We start from the raw sequence: 19,059 nt of genomic DNA, 5'->3' as shown, positions 1-19,059 counted from the left end.
AAGGAAGTAGGTGTACTAGTTAGATAGGGCAGGTTGTGGGATGACATTATGAAAAGATTCTAGTCCATATAGAGGAAAACTATGAAGACAAAGAGAGATAATAGTCAGAGCTGTCTAATTGTAATTGTACATTTTTTTGGTACTTTGTTACCACTTTTTCGTGATATCCAATTGGTAGGGATGAACTCGGGAGAGGCGAAGGTCGAGAGCCATGCATCCTCCGAAACACGACCCTGCCAAGCTGCATTGCCTCTTGACCCACTGCTTGCTTAACCCGGAAGCCAAATCCTCCCCTAACCTGGACGACGCTGGGCCAATTGTGCGCCGCCTCATGGATCTCTCGGTCTCGGCCGGCTGCGACACAGCCTGGGATTAAACCTTGGTCTGTAGTGACGCCTTTACCACTGCAGTGCCTTAGACCTTTGTGCCACTCGGGAGGCCTGTCTAATTGTAACATAATGAAGCATGTTTCTCTGTGATGTTGTCTGTTCTCAGATATGGAGACCTGCGTAAGCCTCTCTGCAGATGAATTGGTCACAGTGACAGTGGTCTGAGAGTCCTTAAGGTGCCTTTTGGCAAACTCCAAGCAAACTCCAAGTGGGCTGTCATGTGCCTTTTACTGGGGAGTGGCTTCCGTCTGGCCACTCTTCCATAAAGGCCTGATTGGTGGAGTGTTGCAGAGATGGTTGTCCTTCTGGAATGTTCTCCCATCTCCACAGAGGAACTCTGGAGCTCTGAGTGACCATTGAGTTCTTGGTCACCTCCCTGACCAAAAGCCCTTCTCCCCCGATTGCTCAGTTTGGCCGTGCAGCAAAGTCTAGGAAGAGTCTTGGTGGTTCCAAACTTTTTCCATGTAAGAATGGTGGAGGCCACTGTGTTTTTCGGGACCTTCAATGCTGCAGAAATGTTTTGGTACACTTCCCCAGATCTGTGCCTCGGCACAATCCTGTCTCAGAGCTCTACAGACAATTCCTTTGACCTCATGGCTTGATTTTTGCTCTGACATGCACTGTCAACTGTGGGACCTGATATAGATAGGTGTGTTCCTTTCCAAATCATCTCCAATCACTTGAATGTACCACAGGTGGACTCCAATCAAGTTTTTAGAAACATCTCAAGGATGATCAATGGAAACAGGATGCACCTGAGCCCATTTCGAGTCTCAGAGAAAAGTGTTCTATTTTTTTGTCTAAAACACTGTTTTTGCTTTGTCATTATGGGGTATTGTGTGTAGATTGATGAGGATTTTTATTTATTTAATCAAAAACGTAACAAAATGTGGAAAACGAACTAGAGCTAGCTAGCTATATGTTCTCAATTTAAAATTATACCAGTAGATCATGTATATGAAGCTAACCATAAGCTAGATTTTCTACATGATTTTTCTGACATATTAAATTGTTTAGTGCAAATCCAAACCTTGTATTCTAGGTACTGTACTGTACATGGATATAAGTAGCTGACAACTTGTAGGATAAAATGACAACAAGGAAAATAATGGGGTGTGGGGAGCATTGTAATTCTACCTTGTTTATTTGCTGAGAATGTTTTTTAGAATACAGAGACAAAATCAGAAGGTCAATAGCATGGAGGAGGATTGCAGATTGTTGGTGTTGATGGTGCGTGAAGAGAGATTTGCACAACAATGTTTGCAAGTCAAACCACACTTTCCTTTACCCAAAGTACCCATTCATGTGCATTTTACATGCAGGCTTATGTATTTTACAGGAAGTGAGCTATAATCATCAATGTCATGACACTGGTATAATGAAAGAGCCATTAGATATAAGAGAATCATAATGTTAAAATACCATAATCCAATTGGTAGCATATTGCATGGGAATTGTATGCTTAATGTATAATTTTCAATGTTATGTGTGATTTCTATCCTTTGGTTGCCACAATTTCATTTAGTCAACACAATGGTGGCTTTGATCGCAGTTTTGAGGTTAGCGTTGATTGCCGTTCATATCTAGCTAGCAGCACAAGCAAATCTCTCTTCACCCATCATCAAGACCAACAATCTCTGCAATCCTCTTTCATTCCATTGACCTTCTGATTTTGTCTCTTTATTCTAGCATAGCGACGACATTGATGCTTTTCATCAATATGTTATTGGGCTCATCATTTCTGGAGGGAATATTACATTTGAAACAGTTTAATATAAGCTATATGTCGACATTGAGAGGGGGATGGTTTAATTTTTGCTTTCCAAACAATCAGTGTAAATATCAGAATTAATGGTTTGATGTAATAATATAATGTAGTTGCCCAGACTGCAAATGAAACATGAAATCAACCACGATTGAAATTCTGTGTGCATAATTTGCTGTGATCTTGGCCCAGGCCAGTAATTTTCTGGTACTGGCCTGGTGTGCCACTGGCAAATTTACCTGAATGTCAAGCACTGGATTGGTACCCAGGCTAACTGCCTTCCATTTTTAAAGACATTTATTTTCATTGTTAGAGCGACCATTTGCATATCTGGTCAATATAATGGATAGTCTGTGGTCACACATGATAGTCACACGTGATATCTTAATTGGGGGGGGGGCTGAATCCTTCGTGAGGGACGATATGTTACTTGTTATCTATCTCTTTTGCTCTCTCTATCTAGCTCTTTCTTTCTCCCTCTCTCTCTCTCCCTCTCTGTCTCTCCTCTTCTGCACTTACTTAATGTACATACTGTATTATATATAAACAGTTTACAGTTATTATTGATATATCCTTTTTTATGTAAGTATTTGATTGTGTAATGAAATTCAAGAGGGTTTAATCAAAAGAACTGGAGGGGGTTTACGTGGGCTTATAGCCACATTCTTTATCTACTTTTTCATTGTTGGTGTTTTTATTGCTTGAATAAAGTTATTGCCTCTACACAATGAATGGCCCCCAGCACCCACTCATGTTTATTGTTTATTTATCTGGAGTTACGATTTATCACTTTGAGGGTTGGTTATTAACAGGAATTAGGGAGTGTGTGTGTGTCATGGGCGTCGAAAGAAGTGGACCAAGGTGCAGCGTGGCGGGCGTACATATTCCTTTTTATTAGAATGTCGCCAACAAAAACAATAAACAAAGAAACGACCATGAAGCTTACTAGGGCTATATTGCCACTAACAAAGTCAACTACCCACCAAATACAAAGAAAAAAAGGCTGCCTAAGTATGATTCCCAATCAGAGACAACAATAGACAGCTGTCCCTGATTGAGAACCATACCCGGCCAAAACAAAGAAATACAAAAACATAGAACATAGAATGCCCACCCATATCACACCTTGACCAAAACAAAATAGAGACATAAAAAGCTCTCTACGGTCAGGGCTTGAGAGACGGTCTGTGGAGGAGGCACAGGATAGACCGGGCTGTGAGGGAGCACTGGCGATCTGGTGCGTAGACTTGGCACCACTCTTCCAGGCTGAATGCCCACTCTAGCCTGGGACCTCCAGAGCGCAGGCACAGGTCGAACCGGGCTGTGGGGGAGCACTGGAGCTCTGGTGCTTAGCACTTGCACCGCTCCTCTTGGCTGCATGCCCACTTTAGCCCGGCACGTGCAGGGAGCTGGAACAGGCCGCACTGGGTTCTCCTGGCGAACCAGTGCTTAGGGAAACCGGCGCAGGCACAGGACTCACCGGGCTGTGGAGGCGCACTGGAGGTCTGGAGCGCCAAGCTGGCACAAGACGTGCAGGGCTGGGGAGGCGCACAGGAGGCCTGGTGCGTGGGGCTGGCACAGTCTTCACCAGACGGCTAGCACCCACCTCAGGACGAGTACGGAGAGCTGACTCAGGTGACATCAAACCAAGGACACGCTGCGTAGGGCGAATATTGTGCCTCATGCACCAACACAGCAGCTCTCTCATAGCTCTCTCCTCCAATCTCCCCATCAACTCCTTCACTGTCTCCCTTCCAAGTTCACCCCGACTGGCTCTGGTTCCAACCTCGGCTCCGCCGACCCTCCCGTATGCCCCCAAAACATTTTTGGGAGGGGCTGCCTCTCCTGGCCACGCTGCTCTGTCCTTTGGTGGTGGGAAGTTCTGTCACGGGCGTCGTAAGAAGTGGACCAAGGTGCAGCATGGTCAGCATACATATTCCTTTTATTTTAAAATGTTGCCAACAAAACAACAAACGAAAGAAATAAACAACCGTGACACTTACAGGGCTAATGCCACAAACAAAGTTAACTTCCCACAAATAGCAAAGGGAAAAAGGCTACCTAAGTATGATTCCCAATCAGAGACAATGATAGACAGCTGTCCCTGATTGAGAACCATACCCGGCCAAAACAAAGAAATACAAAAACATAGAAAATAGAACATAGAATGCCCACCCAAATCACACCCTGACCAAACCAAAATAGAGACCTAAAAAGCTCTCTAAGGTCAGGGCGTGACAGTATGTCTGTTTGTGCGTGTGTGCACCCGTATTTGTGCGCGTGTGTGTGAATGCACGTGCATTCCAGTGGAAATTCAGTGTTTGCCATCCTAGCCCGAGGGCAAACTATTTCCTACTATACCCACTGGGGAGTCTGTCACACACAGGTCAATGTGAACTGGAGAGGAGTTAAGCCAGGGTGATGGGCAAAATGTCATACAATCCTCTCTCCATCCACTGACTGTCCTCAGATCAGTTGTAATACAGTATTAATGCCCTGTTCCTGTGTGTGAGGCATGCTGCCTAATGTGTGCTGTGTACAGGAACGTCGCCAAATTATTCATAGGCCGATGTGTGTCTACAGAGATATACAGTGACATGAGATATGTAGTATCATCACAATATAAGGGAAGTGCATGAACCCTGGCAAAAGGGCGGCATGTAGCCTAGCGGTTAAGAGCATTGTGCCACTAACTGAAAGTTTGCTGTTTTGAATCCCAGAGCCGACTAGATGAAAAATCTGTTGAGGTACCCTTGAGCAAGGCACTTAACCCTACTTGTTCCTGTAATGTAAGTGGCTCTGGATAAGAGCATCTGGTAAATGATGTAAATATAAGGATACAGGGAAAGGCTAGACGTTAATTCAGTGTCAAACTCAAATGTTGCCTGACCATTGTTTCATGGTTGCTTCAGTGTTACACTATTGTTGTTGAATTAATCAGACACAGCACATCATGAGAACGCCACCTGAACATACAGGTTGTCTTTGTTCGTCAAAGCAAACTGCAGTGGCCTTCTGTTAGGTGGATCTGTGAAGGTGGGTAAGGACAAGGACACATTGTCTTCCTTTCATCCATATCAATCTTTTGCAATGTTTTGAGAGGGGTGTGTATTTTTACATGCTATGTGATGTTAGAAACAGAAGGCTTGTTGTTTAGAGGAATGGTTCCTTTAGTTCCTTTATGAACATAATTGGTTTCCGCCAAATGTCTCAATGCTCTGCATGTCAATATTCAATGTCCCTAATTGATTTGTGTGTTTCATGCTTTTTCCATCACTGCATGTAGACTATGTCCTACTGTATGTGACTATAACTAATCCATTGGGACTAACAATGGAAAACACACACAAACACACAACTTCACAATCACCTGACATTTTACATTTCACCAAGCAGTCTCAATAGCAAGGGAGCACAAGTAAGAGCATAGTTTTAAAACAATTACCTGGTCAACTCTTGCACTTCTTACACAGCAAGGCAAAGCTTGTACCGAGCCCACACTATTCCATAACACCATGGTTGGAAACATATTATAGAGATAATCTCAGACAGTATGATTTTATCAGTGAACACCTCTTAACTTCAATCTCATATGGTGCCCATTCCTGAGCGTTCTGCATCAGTGGTAACTTGTGTCTATCACTTAGAGAGCGGGCCAACAATCACTTCAACTCGGAATGGAATGAGACAGGCTTTACTGGGGGGGGGGGATCTGGGAGAGTGAGTGAGGTGCCGATGGTGGTAGTGGTTGCTGGGTTGCTATGGCAACAAGAATGTGGGAAACGACATACAGCTGTATATGGAGATTTACATGGGGTATTTGAGGATATTTGTGACTCCCCTACACTCTTAGAAGAAAAGGTTCCAGAACCCTTTTTGGTTCCAGGAGAACTTTATTTGGTTCCAGGTAGAACTTTTGGGGATTCTTTGTAGAACCTTTTGGGGTTCTATGTAGAACCCTCTGCGGAAAGGGTTCTACGTGGAACTCAAAAGGGTTCTACCTGGAACCAAAAAGGGTTCTTTAAAGGGTTCTCCTATTGGGACAGCTGAAGAAGCCTTTTAGGTTCTATATAGTAAGCATTAGTAAGCAAGGACCCTGTTTTATTTGGCGCATGTCACCAATAAAATTTGATTTGAGATAGCACTTTTTTTCTACGAGTATACCTTATTGGTGGTAAAAAAAATGGTTTATTTCTTTTTCCATTATTCACCCCCAAATGTGTAGAATTTGGCCAGTATGGTTTTCAATTACCCCTTCTCAGTTCCATAGAAGCTGAGGTCCAGGGTTGGAGAGGGAGACTGTCAAACTAAAACTAATCTCCCATACTGATTAATAATTGATGCTAGCCATGGGGATACTGAATAATAATTCATACTTTTTACAGACAGTTCCAGCATACCTTAAATCCTGCATTGATACTGGTGAGAAGATATAATTGTTTTTGAGGCTCATGGTAGCATGTGTCATGCAAGGACACGCACACCAAAACGTCCATTGAATACGGCACATATTTTATATAGCCAGTAGACCAACGGACACCAGCTTGATTAATGGGAGCTAATGGGCTCATCCATCCCGAACAAATCAAAGCCACATAATGAAAATGATGTGAATCTATATGAAGTCATATTTAGTAAATATCATGAGAGACATCTAGTTCATAGTAAATCAGCAGGGCCAGTTTAAGGGACAGACAGTATATAGCTGTGTACTCCCTAATTACACCATTATGTCATGTCCCAGTAGCTGAACTGTTTTGTTGATGTAGCTGTCTGTGTATCCTCCTCTACAGTATACTGGCCCATAGGGACACATAGCTTCCATTCAATTAATTATTACTGATATATCAACACACACACGCACACAAACACGCACAAATATATGGATGCACAAACAGATGTATATCCATAAACAAATAAACACATACACATGTACACAAACATGCACACACTCGCACACACTTGCAAACTCGCACACACAAACATACACACAATCGTACATCTAGCTCCACAGCCCATCCCCATGAGGCCATTTAGAATGCTCTCTGAGTCAGAAGCCATGAGCCCAGTGATGTGGAGCTGGGAATGTGTCAGACTAACTGAGAGGAGTGTAACTGCACCACTCAGACTACTAACCATCCGTAGGATTAGAATCTTACTTTCTGTAATTAACCACATACACATGCACACACACAAACACATACAATCTTCCTATTTCCGGTTAAGTTTGCACACACGCATGCATGCACACATACACACAAAAACACACACACAGTGGGTGGCAGGTAGCTTAGTGTTTAGAGCAATGGGCCGGTAACTGAAGGGTTTGTAGTTTGAATCCCCGAGCTGTGAAATATCTGCCCATCTGCCCCTTGAGCAAGGTGTTCAACACTAATTGCTCCAGGGTCGCCATCAATAATGACTGATCTCTGGCTGTGTCCCCATTCTCAGGGACATGCAATTTCCATTTCACACCACTTGTAAAAATGGACAATATAACTTTCATAATAGTTACATACCAACAAAAAGATACTAGCCTTCTGGCCTTACTGGGTTGATAGGAACATTAGCCCGAGCTATTTAGGAGGGATTTCACACCTGGTACAAATTGTTGTCTAGTTCTGTTTTTCCTGCTGAGGGGTGCTGATATCTGCACCAAGACGGGAGTAGTTCAAAGTCCGGGTACAGCGGGTGGCTTGAGTCTAAAATTATTTTATGAGCCTTGTAGTCTGACGTGATAAAAAAAATCTGAGCAACAGGTAACTCCTCCAAATGGATTCATCCTTCAAATTGATGCATCCCCCTAAACCTTCCCACCACCTCATCTACAAAGGGCCAATGTGATACTTCAATAAGTGACGAGGCCTTTATGCGTGATGCATTCATTTGTTCAGTGAAATATACATAGGCAGAACACTTTTGTTCGCTGTCGCATTTTAGCCCTGAAGAAAATGACTAGGTTGACATCCTGAATCTTGTTCCAGTCTCATGTTCTCTAAATGGTTCTGCTTTTAGAGAACAGCAAATAATACCTCCATAGAATTAGAGACCATGAGCTTCTAGTGCTTTCTATCAAAACTAGCTGCTAATTAGCTACAAATGTGTCCAAAATAATGGTCTGTTTTTGGCCAAATGTTTCTATCATGGACAACGATCTTAGCTAGGGTTGCAAAAAAAAACTGTTACTTTCCCACAATTCACAGGTTTTCCAGAAATCCTGGTTAGAAGATTCCCAGCATCAGGAGGGAACAAGAAGGAAATCCAACAGTTTTGGAATACCTGGGAATTTTGTGAAATGTATTACATTTTTGCAACCCTATTCATAGACGTTGGTTGTTGGCGGGAATCAGCTAACTATGTAATCTATACATCAAACTCTGGCAGCATTATCACCCAAATCAAAAGTAACATTGAAAAATAGTCAGCAATATATAGAAAAACACAGAATCCCAAACACCAAGCTTGATGTTCACATAAATGTGTTGTGTGGTGTATACACTTCTTATGTGTCATTTGAACATGTTTGTTTGCTAATTGCAGTTACACACAATGAGAGAATGAGACAGATCTGGGTGTCTGCTGTAGACATGAAACTGCCTGTAATTTGCATGTTTCATAATAGAGATACAATTCAATATATTTAATCATGTGGTTTTCATAGTAAAGTGTAGTGCAATAATGATCAGTAATGCAGGCTTGTTCCCAAGGGCCGAGGGAGGGAAAACCGAGAACATCAGCCACTGCAGAAACCTCCCTCCCACTCCCATTCACATTCAAATTTCAGTTATTGTCCACAAATAAGCAAATTAATTTTCACAGCTTGAGGAAAACAACGAGACGCATGAGAAACAACAACCGGCAATTTTCCCACAAGGCATTTCAGCATTCAAAGTAGAAGCAAACAATAATGTTCCAAATGATTCACTGCAGTTGATCTAAAATTCCTACATGGGCCATATTCAATCAGAGATATCCATATTAAACCGAGAGCATAGACTAGAAACATGTCTTCTGACACTGAATTATGTTGTCATCTGGTATCACAATCTGTATCCAGTGTCAATGATTACTTTTGTATTGACATGTCGCGGGTTCAGAGATCCACAGTTAAGACACTGAAGACTCCAGCCAGCAACTCCAGGCTTTCCTCAGGATTACAGGCTAACCACTCCACTGCAGCCTTAGGTACCCCCACAGCGAGACTAAGACCTGAGTCAATGTAAAGAGATACAGTAAACAATTGGCAAAACGAGTGAAGTGGAAGATGAGGTGTGAGCAGAATATCCTTTACTGTAATCTCTAGCAATGTTTCTTCACTCCATTATCTGCTGTTTGTAGAGACTCCGTCAATCGGGGGAGGGGAGTTCCCTGAGACAGAGGATTGTTGCTTAATGCTTTGAGGTAAGGTATAGCAAACACCTACTCATGCACACACACACACACACACACACACACACACACACACACACACACACACACCTCCCCCTCCCCCCATACAGCTTTATCCTCCCATGAGGGCCAGGTTTCTGCAGGTCTAACAGGTGTGAACCAGTATCAGCAGGGTTCCCTAACCCCCATCAAGGCTGCTTCCTCCTGGGGTAACACCTAGCCTAGCGGAGCACCAGGCCTCACCCCCTCAGCGGCTCTCGTTCCGTCAATCACCTAGGTGGAGCCAGGAGACAGGCAGAGGGATGGGAGAGGGGGTGTCTTCCTCACTCAGTTTGACAGCTGTGGGACTCCCAGAGTGGATTTGAGGTAAGCCAGTGGAACAGTATCAGTTTCCGCTCCTATTCAGGCTTTCTCATTAGCATACTCCCAAGCCAATACTGACAACCACGCACACACACCACGTGGGCTAGCAAGTATAAAGAGAGTACATAGTCATTATGGGTATGAAGACGCTAAATGTTTTGGGACAACTCCATATGAGTGCTGAACAACTCATGTCTGTATAACTCACATGACCCTCAATCTGCTGGAACATGTGTACTTGTTCTCCATAGAGACAGGACAGCATCAAGGTTGGTTATTTTGATCTCTATGCAGATGCATTAGTTTTTGTATTACGCACTGCAGACGTGACCAAACTCATGAATACAGACACATTAACAATGTGAATGTGAACACGAGCAAGGTGACTTTAGCTATCATGAACATGATTTCCCTCCATTCAGCCCCATGTGTTTCCTTTTCATGTGCACATTACACGTCTGCATTCACTGCTGTAATAGGGATGGACTCTCAAAAAGTTTGGGCCAGAGCCGAGGAAAGGAAAGTAAAATCATCCCCAGGGATAGGTTTCCATTGTCCTGTCTGCTGTTATGATATAGAGTTGAGTCCAGTACAGTACAGTTATGTAATAGAGTTGAGTCCCGTACAGTTATGATATAGAGTTGAGTCCAGTACATTACAGTTCAGTAGCGGATGTAATAATAGTGACCTGGACTTCCTGCTATGTCCCCTGGCTTGTTCACTCAATTATTTAAGAGAGCTCTCTATCTGTGTTTTGTCAAAGGGTCAGAGGACACACAGCAGCCTGAAATCAGCCTGTTAATAGTGCCAGTCTCCTATTTCACATTAGTCAGACAGATGGAAGAGTGGACACATGCATGCCCATATGCAGGTAGGCAATCAGACTGACAGGATGCACATACTCACACACACTGAAACCATTATACACGGGTAACATTTGTTTGACTAATGGATGTTTATTTATTCTCTTATCACCAAGGGGATGATATATGCCATAGAATTTAGTCTTTGATTCCACCTTGCAACACTATTTAGCTCCATTCATCACAGACCCATTGATACCGTGTGGAGGTATCTTCCACCCAAGTGCAGTAGGAATGGAGAGTCATCTAAATGGTGTGTATCTCTATCAGGTAATGGCATTGAAAGGAGAGATCTAAGGGAGATAGAATTTGATATTACACACTATCTAATTATCTCTGCTTGTTACACAGAGAATAAAAGTATAAAAATATTTTTAGCGTCATTCAGGCCCTTTCCTCCAAGCTGCGCCCTGAAGACGCTACTACCATGTGTGAAGAATGCTTCCGTTCAATTAGCATTGGGCTTTTCAGGGTTGACGGCAGTTCACGGCTCCAAGTTAAAATTGCTTCTTTTTTATTTGCGTCTTTGGTGCTTCCACGTTCCCGTGTTCCCATCCCCTCCCTCTAGCAACCACATTCTCCTGAAAATCTGATAACGAGGGTTTCATTTGGTGCTTCCACGTTCCCGTGTTCCCATCCCCTCCCTATAGCAACCCCATTCTCCTGAAAATCTGATAACGAGGGTTTCATTTGGTGCTTCCACGTTCCCGTGTTCCCATCCCCTCCCTCTAGCAAACCCATTCTCCTGAAAATCTGATAACGAGGGTTTCATTTGGTGCTTCCACATTCCCGTATTCCCATCCCCTCCCTCTAGCAACCCCATTCTCCTGAAAATCTGATAACGAGGGTTTCATTTGAATTTTTTAAGGGGCCTAGTTTTTAGCAGAGAGCCGAGGAAATGGGGAAGCATTGTGTTGCTCGCTCTAACACAAAACTACAGCATGAGAATGGTGTGGGAGGGATCCTGTGTGTGTAACTGTGGCTGTAACACTGGGGCATATACACACACTTTCTTAGTGTTTAGTGTGGGTCCAGCAAACCCTGGTCTGTTATGAGGGTATTGTGTCTGGTAAATGGCCAGGAGAGGAGCTGGCCTGGGGGACTCATAGATTAAGCCTTACAATACAGTGGTGGTCATCTCAGAATGGAAATGAGGCAGTTTTCACTCAAGGGACGCGCTCTGTTCACAGCCATCTAAAGCCTGGGTTATTTTGAGTCTCTTCTCTGATTTCTCAGCTCTTGTATAGGGTAGTGAAATGCCTGTTGGATATTTCAAGATGGTTGTGTGTGTATAAGCATGGTACGATGCAATTAATATACACATTTCACAATAGATATCTTCCTTGTTTTACTATACATTATTAATAAATGTGTTATACATCTATACTGTATTGAGAGGTATGTATACTTGGTGTAGAAGTGTAAGCCTGATATACAATGGAGTAAACACATAAGCTACTGTAAATGGTGAAGGTTGCGAGATGAGAGAGTGTACCGATCTGACACATCTCAGGAAGATAGGATAACGAGTGGGCTACAGGAAAGCTCAGGCCATCCAGACGATTACCGAAAGATTACAGGATGCTCAGAGTGCTTTACTGTAGAACACAAGGGAGCCATTTTACATCTCTCAGTCTCCTTCTCGCTAAAAAGCCTAGCGCTGGAGATGTGAGTGAAATGCAAACAGGTTAGATGAGACGTGAGGTGAGATGCTAGATAATGTTTTATAGAGAAATAGTCATCAGTTTCCACCAATGGGCGAGCGACTCATACATGGAGGAATGACTCATACATGGAGGAATGTGATGGAGTGGTGTTTGGTTTGCTGGAAGTAATAGAGGTTTCATTCAAGATATGAACTCTGAAGCGAAAAGGTTCGCTAAAGCTTTTAGGGATGCAGGTCTCTGTCATGCATATTAACCACAAACAATACAGCACAGTTATTACAAGCCAAATCAGTAACAAACAGAAACAGCTCTTGATGAAGTCTCAAAGAGACAGCACTGTCTTTCTTTAGGGCTGAGATACAAAGAGAGGTATCTGCCTACTCATTTGCTTCAGATGTAAATGAAATTCACGATTGTCTGACACATGAGTTCGGATTGCCTCAGAGAAGTGTTTGATGTGGTGTTTTACACAAGGGGATTCGGGCAAACACAGAGAGAGGAGGAAGTAGAGCCTGCTGTGCAATGCTCTCTCCTCTGGAGCAGATAGTAAAGTGTTCCTCGTCGCAGCTTCGCTACTCCTTCTCTCGGTCTCTCTAGGGAATACGTTGATGAAAATAAATATGTTTACGGCTAAAGCTCTTTGGTTGCGTGTGTGTATTCCCTGGGGTTCCCGGTTTAGTGTGCTGGCCTTCCGGAGGGAGAGAGCAGACGAGGCAGGTGGTGCCAACACACGCTTGTCAAAACACCCTCAGTGCGACTTCTTAGTCCTAAGCCACAACGCATGTTTCATAAATCCATAAGCACTCATATGTACATACACGTAAAGACAAACAAACACGCCATTTGAAATGTATCGGCATATAAAAGGGGCATTAGCACCTCGGAAGCTGGCATGTCCTGAAGCCTACTGTGTCTTTATCCTTTATCAATGTAACTGATAACAGATGTTTGCACGCTGGCCCTATACATGTGGCATAGAGTGAAGGCTCTGAGACCAGCAGGAATCAATGGTAGACTATGTTTGTATGATTTTCCATTCTGAGCTTGGGAGATAAACAGGTGCGATGTCGGCCAGATACTCTGATTGGCGATTGGGAGCAAATCACTCAAATGAACTGCAATTACGGCACTGGCACTGCCAGGTGAAGGTCTCACCTCCCTATTCAGGCAAGAGGGGTTGTGGCGAAATGACCATAACGCCTCTAGCCAGTGGGCTCTAAGCATGGACATGGTCATGACCAGCTGTGGTCAATGGTTAATGACTGCCTGCTGCCAGATCAGTGGTCCCAGGCTAAGCAGAACAGGTTACCTGTGGACGTCTTCTTCACATATAATTCTTGTGATAGAGAACCTGGTGGTTGTGTAACACCAGCCTTTGTTTTAAGACATGGAGTTAAGAGGCTTGGGCATCGCTTGTGAGGTTCTGCTTCCAATCAACAGTAATGAATCATCTGAGTTATGAGATACAGAACCATCTCTCTCTCTCTTCTCACTCATCCCCCTCTCCCTCTATCCTCCCTGGATATTGCAGATTGGCAGAGGGTCTATGGGAGGCTTCTAATCATCCTCTCTTTTTAGACTGAAAGAGAAGAGGAAAGCTCAGTCAAGCTCTGACAGCGACACATTTTCATGGCATCCAGAGATGCTTCTCTTAGTCTGCCATCCAAAACATTTACATTTCTCCATTTGACATTTCAGAATCCCTTCACTCTGTCCTACCTTCTGACAGTGATGGCTTAATTGTGTACTACACAGAACAGTACAGCCATTTTGGATAAACTTTGTATTTGAAGGGATTTTTTAAATGTATAATTATCCTCTTTCTGCCATTTGCATTTCTTTTGGGCACTCATGTTTATTTGATGCGATGATGCATCAGAGTATTTAAGATTGAACACTTAAAACCATACAGACCAACTGCAACAGAAAAGAACACGATTCAGCCTAGCTTCCCAGCATAACACACCTTGAAACGCGTATAGTGCTCAATAGTGCTTAAACCCAGGCCCACAGGATACGAGAGAAGGAAATAGAAAAGGAGACAGATCCATAAAACAAGAGAAAAAGAAAGAGATCCATAAAACAATATCAACCACTCATTACAGAACATCGCCATTGCAGAAGAATCAATCAGAAAGTGTTTAGAGATGGGCCTGGGGAGCCAGTCTATTGGATTAATGTTACAATAATCAAAACACAGGGTCAAAACACTACAGAAAGAGCCATATACCCTGGTTGTATTGTGGCACTGATTAGTTTTGAATTGATCATGCCATATGCTTTGTTTTAATAAACAAACACCAATTGAACTGCCCAATCTGTACATGTATATAATTGATACAGTAGGCTGAGCTTTTTATAATGTCTTCTTGGTTTCCCCTCATATGATTACAGCTTAGATCATCACTTTCTATATTGTCTGGAGCCATACGCTTCCAGTGCCCAGAGTTATCTCATACAGTATGAGACTACAGTATGAATGTGGGTTTGAGGGTTATTCAGAAAAATACATTCCAGAGACTTTATCCTGTATTACTCCATTTCTTATACCTTCCCCATTGCTGGGGTGGGCTGGAGGGGGTTAAGGGTTGGGGTGAAGCAGTGATGAGGATGCAGGCTGTGTGTGCCCAGGGGCTCTGTGTGTGTGTGTGTGTGTGTGTGTGATTGTGTGATTGTGTGTGTGATTGTGTGTGTGATTGTGTGTGTGATTGTGTGATTGTGTGATTGTGTGTGTGTGTGTGTGTGTGCGTGCGTGCGTGCGTGCGTGCGTGGTAAGGCTCTGCCAGGGGCATTCCACCAGCCTTTTATCACTGTGATGCTCTGCCCCATTGAGCTGCTTCTCAGCTACAGACTGTAACACACTGCCATTACTGGAGCAGGAGAGAGGGATGGAGAGAGAGAAATAGAGATATGGATACAGATGGGATTATGGGTAGGAAATAATTGAGGAGGAAAATGAGACAATGTGGATGATTGAGCCATAGAATAACTGGAGGGATGAAGGGAGAAGGTGCATAGGGATAGATTGAATAAAGAGGCAGGGTAGAGGAGGCAGGGTAGATATCGAGAGGAGCAAAGAGTAGAGGAGGCAGGGTAGAGGAGTCAGGGTAGATATAGAGAGGGAGCATGGTAGATATAGAGAGGAGGCAGAGTAGAGGAGGCAGGGTAGAGGAGCCAGGGTAGATATAGAGAGGGGGCAGGGTAGATATAGAGAGGAGGCAGAGTAGAGGAGTCAGGGTAGATATAGAGAGGGAGCAGGGTAGATATAGAGAGGAGGCAGAGTAGAGGGAGCAGGGAAGAGGAGGCAGGGTAGATATAGAGAGGAGGCAGGGTAGATATAGAGATGAGGAAGAGTAGAGGAGGCAGGGTAGAGGAGCCAGGGTAGATATAGAGAGGGGGCAGGGTAGATATAGAGAGGAGGCAGAGTAGAGGAGTCAGGGTAGATATAGAGAGGGAGCAGGGTAGATATAGAGAGGAGGCAGAGTAGAGGGAGCAGGGAAGAGGAGGCAGGGTAGATATAGAGAGGGAGCAGGGTAGATATAGAGAGGAGGCAGAGTAGAGGGAGCAGGGAAGAGGAGGCAGGGTAGATATAGAGAGGAGGCAGGGTAGATACAGAGAGGAGGCAGGGTAGAGGCGGCAGGGTAGAGGAGGCAGGGTAGAGGAGTCAGGGTAGATATAGAGAGGGAGCAGGGTAGATATAGAGAGGAGGAAGAGTAGAGGAGGCAGGGTAGAGGAGCCAGGGTAGATATAGAGAGGGGGCAGGGTAGATATAGAGAGGAGGCAGAGTAGAGGAGGCAGGGTAGAGGAGTCAGGGTAGATATAGAGAGGGAGCAGGGTAGATATAGAGAGGAGGCAGAGTAGAGGGAGCAGGGAAGAGGAGGCAGGGTAGATATAGAGAGGGAGCAGGGTAGATATAGAGAAGAGGCAGAGTAGAGGGAGCAGGGTAGATATAGAGAGGAGGCAGAGTAGAGGAGGCAGGGTAGAGGAGCCAGGGTAGATATAGAGAGGGGGCAGGGTAGATATAGAGAGGAGGCAGAGTAGAGGAGGCAGGGTAGAGGAGTCAGGGTAGATATAGAGAGGGAGCAGGGTAGATATAGGAGGCAGAGTAGAGGGAGCAGGGAAGAGGAGGCAGGGTAGATATAGAGAGGAGGCAGGGTAGATATAGAGAGGAGGAAGAGTAGAGGAGGCAGGGTAGAGGAGGCAGGGTAGATATAGAGAGGGAGGAGGGGAGAGGAGGCAGGGGAGATATAGAGAGGAGGCATGGGAGAGGAGGCAGGGTAGATATAGAGAGGAGGCAGGGGAGAGGAGGCAGGGTAGATATAGAGAGGAAGCAGGGGAGAGGAGGCAGGGGAGAGGAGGGTAGAGGAGGCAGGGTAGATGTAGAGAGGAGGCAGGGGAGAGGAGGTAGGGTAGATATAGAGAGGAGGCAGGGGAGAGGAGGCAGGGTAGATATAGAGAGGAAGCAGGGTAGAGGAGGCAGGGGAGAGGAGGGTAGAGGAGGCAGGGTGGATATAGAGAGGAGGGAGATATGGGAGTAAGGGATCATGTGCAGAATATGCTGTAGAGGAAAAGAGGAGGCGGAGGAAGAGAGGGTAATGGAAGATGGAAGGGAGAAGAGCTGGATGAGAGGAGGGAAAACAGAAAGTAAAGTGGGAAGAGGAGTGGGAATGGGAGGGTAATTCCCCACTTGAGCTACCTCATTTCCCTAAACACAACCATCATATTGTCTGAACAATAAGGGAAGTTAAGTAGCTTACTGTAACAGACATGCACATACACATATTTTCAGTGAAAGAGACAGAGACAGAGAGACACTATAGAAAAAGAGACAGACAGAGATTCACAGAGAGGCACAAATGTCTCTTAGTTGCCATGGACACCAAGAAAGCTGACTTGAGGCTGTGCAGAAAGAATTTCTCACAATTCACACACACTAACAAACACATACACACAGTACCATTGCCACCACCCCCTTTTCTCTTCAGCTTTCTCCCTTCCAACTGGGATGGTGGAATTTAGACACAGAAAAATGCCTGTATGAGAAATAGAAAATGGTATACAAATGGTGTGCTTCTAACAGAATGACTGTGGTAATCAGTGCACAGTTTTCTGATGTTGTTGTGTGATAAGTATGCATTGTAGGATAAAACTGTTCTTTATAGAATGCAGGTGTGAAAGCACAGCACGCAATTGGAGAAGCGGAGGAGGATGAAAGCGGGAACGCGAACATACTGGTTACAGTTCACTGTGAGTCGTGCATGTCTTTGATAGCATGAACACTGCTGGAATCTGTGCTCTTATTTGAGAGCAGGCAGAAAGCACATGAAGGCTCACTCATCTCTCCTCTACTCCCTCGAATTCTTATATTTCTGTGTGTGTGTGTGTGTGTGTGTGTGTGTGTGTGTGTACATGCGTAAATAGTCATTCTAATGCCACCATATTTGCAATGCTTATACCTTCACGTATATCCTACTCGACAAACGGGGGCCAAAATAATCATAATTGAAAGATGATCATACTACAGTTGCGTGGATGCACTGAGATGGAAGGCTCTGATCATGTGTCTCACTGATTGAACTTCATACAGTTGTAGATGTAGGATATGATTGGACCTCCTGATCACTCAGTAGTCTGATGTAGGCTATGATTGGACCCCGTGATCAATCAGTCTGTTCTGGTGTAGGCTATGATTGGACCCCCTGATCACTCAGTTTAGTCTGATTTAGGATATGATTGGACCCCGTGATCAATCAGTCAAGTCTGATGTAGGATATGATTGGACCCCCTGATCACTCAGTCTAGTCTGATGTAGGCTATGATTGGACCTCCTGATCAATCAGTCTGTTCTGATGTAGGATATGATTGGACCCCGTGATCAATCAGTCTGTTCTGATGTAGGATATGATTGGACCCCGTGATCAATCAGTCTGTTCTGATGTAGGATATGATTGGACCTCCTGATCACTCAGTCTAGTCTGATGTGGCTATGATTGGACCTCGTCCTCAATCAGTCTGTTCTGATGTAGGCTATGATTGGACCCCCTAATCGTTCGGTTCAAAGTAACTGAAATACCTGATAGTTATTTTTTTCCTATCAACCATGTTTTCATACTGGTGTTCAGACAAAATGGTCAGCATAGTTGTTTCTTCACAGCACATTATGTACAACAAAGGCAACCTGCAAAGACACTATGTCAGAAGTGGAAGCCAAATTAGTGCTGTATATGCTTCCTATACTGTGTATTGTTCCATCTCCCAACCTCACTAAAGATGCGGTTTCTCTTCCTTCCTGTGATGTAGAAGAATTGTTTGATGTGCTGTTGCATGATAAATTATTGCACATACTGTAGATCATAATTTTTGTATTAATTATACCTTGGTGGTGACCTAGGTTCGAACCAAATTATTACAGAGGCTTAGTATACTGTATGTGCTGTATGTACAGTGCATTCGGAAAGTATTTAGACCCCTTGACTTTTTCCACCATTTGTTGTTACAGCCTTATTCTAAAATTCATTAAATAGTTTGATGAGGGGAAGACAATCTACACACAATGACAAAGCAAAAACAGTTTTTTTGAAATTCTTGCAAATGTATTTAAAATAAAAAACAGAAATACCTTA

The sequence above is a fragment of the Oncorhynchus kisutch genome, linkage group LG8 (genome assembly GCF_002021735.2).
Source record: "Oncorhynchus kisutch isolate 150728-3 linkage group LG8, Okis_V2, whole genome shotgun sequence".
NCBI lineage: Eukaryota > Metazoa > Chordata > Actinopteri > Salmoniformes > Salmonidae > Oncorhynchus > Oncorhynchus kisutch.
Note: the sequence above shows the minus strand (reverse complement) of the source record.